We start from the raw sequence: 6,435 nt of genomic DNA, 5'->3' as shown, positions 1-6,435 counted from the left end.
AGTGGGGATGCTGTCTATGCATTGCTGAGCCTGATTGAGTCATCACTGACTTTGGGCAGCCTCCCGCCAGGACCTGTTCTCAGACAAGCCCCAGCTAGACCAGACTTTAGCAAGAATCCCAACTCCACTCAGAAGGCCTGAATCTTTAAACTTCATCACTCTCAACGTCTGGTCAAATTCTGTAGCCGTGCCTTGCTACCTCACCATACCAGCCTGCCGTCAGCCAACCCTGCCTCCTCCCTCTAGGTTGAGTCCCCAACCCCATCTTAGCGCCTGTTACTAGCATCTGTCACCAGTATCCTTTCTCTTGTACTCAGTGCTAAGCCGGATGGCTTTATTTCCTGCAGCAATCTCCACATTCCTTGGTATTTTTTGTTTTGTAAATATGTATTTTTGAGGCAGGGTCTTACTATGTAGCCCTGACTGGCCCGAAACTTGCTATGTAGACCAGGCTGGCCTTGAACTCACAGAAATCAAGCCGTCTCTGTTTCCCAAGTGCTGGGATCAAAGGCGTGAGCCACTTCACCCTACCAACAAATGTGTAAATTGACATTTTCTCATATACTAATTCTCCTGAATTATGTTCATAAAAGTCAGAACCGTTATTTACATTAAAAAAGAAAAACCAATGGGCATGGCACTTCCTTCCAATAGTTCCTTCCCATTCCAGGGCCTTGAACAAATGAAGCACCCTCTCTTTAGGGCTAGTAAAATTAGTATCTGGGAAAACACAAAAGTGTTCAAAACAAACTTGGGACCCAGCAATCGTTCTATTTACACAATAGAATCTACTCAAATGTGGAGTCTTGCTTTAATGTTAATATCTACTCACACCACCACAAGATGGAGACACACTCTTCAGACAATGGCCACACCCAGCAGCACACTATGCATCATGAGTGTGATAAATTCACATTACATTACAACTGCCTCTTTGGAGAGCCTGAGCAACTTCAGGGCAGGGACACCAGGCAGGAAACTAGGAAGGGAGTTACTTGTTCACTGGGCACAGGCCTGTAATTCTGTTGTCATTTGAAGAGCTGAGCTCTGACACAGAATATGGAGCATTCTGGGTAACATTTTGGCTCGTTAGATATCCAGTATTACAAATATATCATTATACTTCTAGCATGTTTGAGGCTAGCCTGGGCTACATGAGCTACTCTCATAAATAAATAGTAACATTTATTCACATGGCCTCATATCAAATCTTCATAAATTAAAGCTAACTGGAATATCCGTATATTTCAGTAGACCGTGGGGTTATGAAACATCAAGAAGGTGAGAGGAACAGTAGAACAGTGCTTTATTTGAATGTTGTGTTTGTTTGCTTTGATTTTCTGAGACTGCGTCTCATGTAGCAGAAGCTGGTCTCCAACTTGCCATCTGGGTAATTCTGAAATCTGAACCCTCTTGCCTCTGCCTCCTTGGTGCTGGGAATAGAGGCACGTGGGGCCACGACTGGATCTTCGTTCTTCTGTTTATCAGTTTTGGAAACTGAACTTAGTACCTTTGCAATCCTTCTACCATTGAGATGCATCCCTGGCCAGTGTTGGGTGATTTTACTTTCCTTTCTTATCTTCCCAAATACTTTAAATTATTATAATGGCATTTTCAGTATATATTGCTGCTCCTTAAGAAGAAAAGGAGAAGGCGGGAAAAGGAGACGCCCCAGTGTCCAGGTAAGTGTATTCGGCAACCTACCTTCCAGTGCAGTCATCAGAAACCCCTCCCTACCCACACAACCAACCCTGGAGCCAACATCCGCTTCCTTTCCTACCACAGGTGACCTATGAGGACTACCCGGATGCCCTTCTGTATCTCTTGGTCTTTACATTCCTCACCTCACTCAGGTTGGCTCGAACCCCAAATGCAGAGCTCGACTAGACTAAGCAACGGTCTCACAGTTGAGTGACTACATCTTCACTTTGACCTCAGAGACAGGTGTTTTGCTGTAGTGACCAAGCGGGCTTTGAACTCCTAGGGTTGAGCTTGTCCCATCCCTGCCCCGAGTAGCTCAGTTGACAGGTGTGAACCACCACTTTCAACTTGGTAAATTTCGAAACCCTTATAAAATAGTAACGTGAGCACGTGTAAGTATTCTAGGTATGGATAACAAAGGCGCCATCTGGGTGGCTTCCATTACCTTTGCTCCGGTGTTGAACATAACACACACCCATTCTTTCTTCCCACTTCCAGGGCAAGAAAATGGTAATGGCCAATTGACCAAAGTAATAGGGACCCATCAATCACTTCTATGGAAATGTTATGGTTCCCCAGACATTCTCCTGTGACATCCAACAGTAAGCTTGGTAGGGGAGAACTGGCTTCCCACAGGGATCCAAAATAAATCACTACAGGTGACTATTCATTAAATTCCAAATTCATGACTCCCTAAGTGAAATTAGATATAAATCAGCTGTGTTGGGGGGACAGCTTTCTTCTGCTGGGGAATACAGCAGTATCTCGGCTGCTTGGATTCCGTCTGGTGAGACTCACGGCACCTGCCATGGCTCTCAATCAGGCAGAGCATCTGCTAACTATTGCTGTCTGTAGAACCCCTGAAACCCCAAGAGCAGGTAGGGTCAGGCAGAGAGCTGTCCAGGGCACAGGCAACAAGCAACAAATGCTGTTCAACACTGAGCCATCTCTCCAGCCCCTGAGTCAATAAAAAATACTCACTTAAAGAAACAGAACTTTTGGGCTGGAGAGATGGCTCAGCCGTTAAAGGCTAGGCTCACAACCAAAAATATAAGAAACAGAACTTTTCTGGGGGGGGGGGAAGGCCCGTAAGACGGGGGGCTCTGCAGTCCTCAATAGCTGTCCACCGCCTAGTTACCACAGAGCTGTGTGAGGTGCTGTCCCTAGAACCCGCTCTTCATCCAGATCTGATTCTGCCACTTGAGGCCAACTTCCAGAGTGCTCCTTTCCTTCTGAACAGGTGTTCTGCAACCCACACACGAGCAATAAAATCAAAGTGAAGTTCCGGTCTTGGTCATGTCGTAGACTCTGCTCCAGTAATTCATTCTTCCTGTATCTAAGCTGGAGATCCCACCACCACTTAGCCCTTGATTTTATGTGCTTGAGTATTTTGCCTGCATCTGTGTGTGTGCACCATGTTCGGGCCAGCTGGTGCTTGTTAAGGCGAGAAGAGGGAATTAGATCCCTGGAACTGGAGTTACAACCCCATGGGTGTTGGGAATCAAACCCATATTCTCTGTAAGAGCAGCAAGGGCTGTGGACACCATATTTATAATGCCTTGAGAATTTTGCTGTCTTTCCCTCTTGGTGTTACAGAGCTAGTCGGGGGTAGCCTGACCCACAATGGGGGTTTTGGAAGGCAACTGACACACATTCTTGAGTCTGCGACTAGGAAGAGCCTTCTCCATCTACTTCGAGCAAGCTTAGGCAGTGCAGGACAAGTTAGACACATCATGGTGGAAAGTTAGTTACTGATGGCATTAAAAAGAGGTCTGAAGACAGGCGGGAAGCTGTGGAACCAGAATGTGGCTGCTCCATCATCAGGGACAGAATCCCAAGTCTTACATCATCCAGAAATAGGGGGCTCATAAAATTCCCTCACGTGCCAGCACAAGTGTGAGCTAGCCAAGCCAGGGAGGTTCACCTCTCCAGTGTTCTTGACTGGTGCCATGAGGTAGAGGTCCTGCCTGGGAAGCTCTAGAGCTGAGGTTTCTGAACATGTTGAGAATCCAAACGTGCTCACAGGCCCACACGGGATGACACCAGTTGACCTCGGATGGGAGCACTGAGAGGCCTTGGGCTCTCTCTTGCTGGAAGGAGAGATTGTAACTTTGCCAGAGGAGGACTTTCAGAAGCCATGAGAGCCGGCAACCACAAGAAGGCCATCTTCATGTGTGGAGTGGCTCAAAGTGGATGGGAAGCTCTTTCTAATCCTTGGGAGTGGAAGGCTGTGAAACTGGAATGTACCTGCTCCTGTAGTGTGGTGTGTGTGTGTGTGTGTGTGTGTGTGTGTGTGTGTGTGTGTGTGTGTGCAGATAAGCAAAGAGCCCTTGGAGGCCAGACAAGAGCACTGGATCCTCTAGAGCTAGAGTTGCAGGCAGTTGTGAAGCACCTGAGGTGAGTGTTGGGAACTGAACTCAGGTCCTCTGGAAGTGCAGTAAACATTCTCAGCTGCTGAGTTCTCTCTAGCTCCCACCTCCCCCCTTTGAATGCCATGCAATTGTGAAATCTCCTTTTGGAGTACCTGGCTATGAAGTGAACAGCACACTGTCTGAGAGGCGGTGAAGCTGCTTTGGGGAGGTGTCCATGCAGAGACTTTAGGGGGCATGTGTGACCTTGTTGAGGAGGTGTGTCACTGGAGGCCAGTTTTGAGATTTCCAAAGCCCAGGCCGTGCCAAGTTAGCTCTTTCTCTTTGCCTCATGCTTGTGGATCAGACATAAGTTCTCAGTGCCCCAGCGCCATGCCTGACCGCCTATTGTCATGCTCCTTGCCATGATGGCTATGGACTCGCCATCTGAGATTGTAAAGCCCAATGAATACTTGCTTCTATAAGTTTCCTTGATCGTGATATCTTATCATAGCAATATAAACACAACTAAGACACTGGTAAAATAAATTTTACAACAAAAAGACAAGTCAGTGAAGAACTGGAGAAGTGGGTCTGCAGTTAAGAGTAAGTACTTCTCTTGGAGAAGACCTGAGTTCATTTTCCTGCCTCTGGCCTCCCCAAGGGCCTTCATGCCTATGTGCAAGCCCCCACACAGACATACAGACATAATTGAAAGTGAAAAATTAGACGAAAGACTCTTACTGGTAAAATTAATGTCCGGATAGTCCTATTGTTTGAAGAAACATAGATTGAACTTAGAGCTTATGACATATAATTTTTATGATTCTGTTGGATTAAAAAAAGGAGTTATGACTAGGTCTGTTATAATTACATGAGGGATAAGATGAATAATGGTATTTTATTTCTTTCCTGTGTGAAAATGACAGGTATAATGTGTGAGTTTGCTGGATTGGTCTTATATAAATAAGCTTGCTTCCAAAGTGGGGTGTGTGCGTGCGTGCGTGTGTGCCAGTGTGTGTGTGTGTGTGTGTGTGTGTGTGTGTGTGTGTGTATGTGTGTGTTACTGAATATCAAACCCAGGGTCTCACTTATGTTAACACAAGCTTTACTACTGAGCTAAACCCCAGGTCCAACTCTTTGTTTCTTATTGTTCTTGTTGCTATTCTTAAGACACTGTATCACTCTGTTGCCTAGGCCTGACAGGAATTCAGGATCCTCCTGACTCAGCTTTTCTTGCTCTGCAGCTGTGGTGGGCCAGAGACTTGCTCTGTCTCAGGCTAGCCAATTCCTCTGCCTCCATCTTCTGAGTACTTGAATTACAGGCATGTATCACCACATGTGACTCTGTAAAGATTTTACTCAACCTTTGTAGCCAAACATTGGAAAAACTCTCAAAATGAAAATAAATATGTCCTGCTAGTTTAAAAAAAGTTTCATTGTATATATTCATTGTGCATGGCACTATGTCACATAAAGGCATTTTCATACAATTTTTAACATTAAGTATATTCCATCCTTTACCATGGATTCATTTCTCCTCATTAGTCTCCTTCCCTAGGCAGTTTTGCTGCTGCTCTCATATCATAAAAGATAACTATCTTTATCTTATATATTTATGTTATTAACAGATCAGATAATCATTTTACGTCATAGATAAATGATTGTATGAATCTAAAACAAACCTAGGAACCACGTATAAGAAAAAACGCATGGTATTTGTTTTTCTGGAACTGGCTTAATTTTCTTAATGGTCATCTCCAGGTGTATCCACTTCCAAATGTAAACAATTCGCTCCAAATAACTTAATTTTATTTATATTTATTATTTAAAAATACATCGCATATATATGCTCTATTTTCCTTAATTCACAACGCCAGTGTTAATCAAGTTGCCTGGTTCTGTAGTTTAGCTATTGTAATTAGTGCTCCAAGTCTCCCTGTGATATGCTGACTTGGAGTCAGGAGTGACATTGCTGGGTCACATATTGAATATGTATAAAAATAAGTGTTTCTATTCATATTTTTAAAAAAGGCATTTTACAGAACCAAAGCGATCATATGGTTGCATTATGGTAACAGACTAATACTCAAATGGGAAAGATGGAGAGCTCAGAAGTAGTCCTCTAGATAGATTAGAGGAACGGGACAGATGATAATGATGGTCTTAACAAAGCTATGCTGTGAGGAATCCCTTTAGTCTGGGAAGAGAATTAAACGTTAAAGTTCACATTGTAAGGCGAACTTAGAACATGTACTTATAAGAATACTTGTACAATGGAAGAACCCTCGGTTTTGAATGGGAAAACATTTCACGAATCGGACTCAAAATCCTACACTACAAAACAAAGGAAACAAGGAATAAAACTACAGACCGTTGTTTGGGT

Source organism: Rattus norvegicus, chromosome 2 (genome assembly GCF_036323735.1).
Source record: "Rattus norvegicus strain BN/NHsdMcwi chromosome 2, GRCr8, whole genome shotgun sequence".
In the NCBI taxonomy this organism is placed as follows: Eukaryota; Metazoa; Chordata; class Mammalia; order Rodentia; family Muridae; genus Rattus; species Rattus norvegicus.
The sequence above is the reverse complement of the archived record's forward strand: the minus strand, read 5'-3'. Positions refer to the sequence as shown.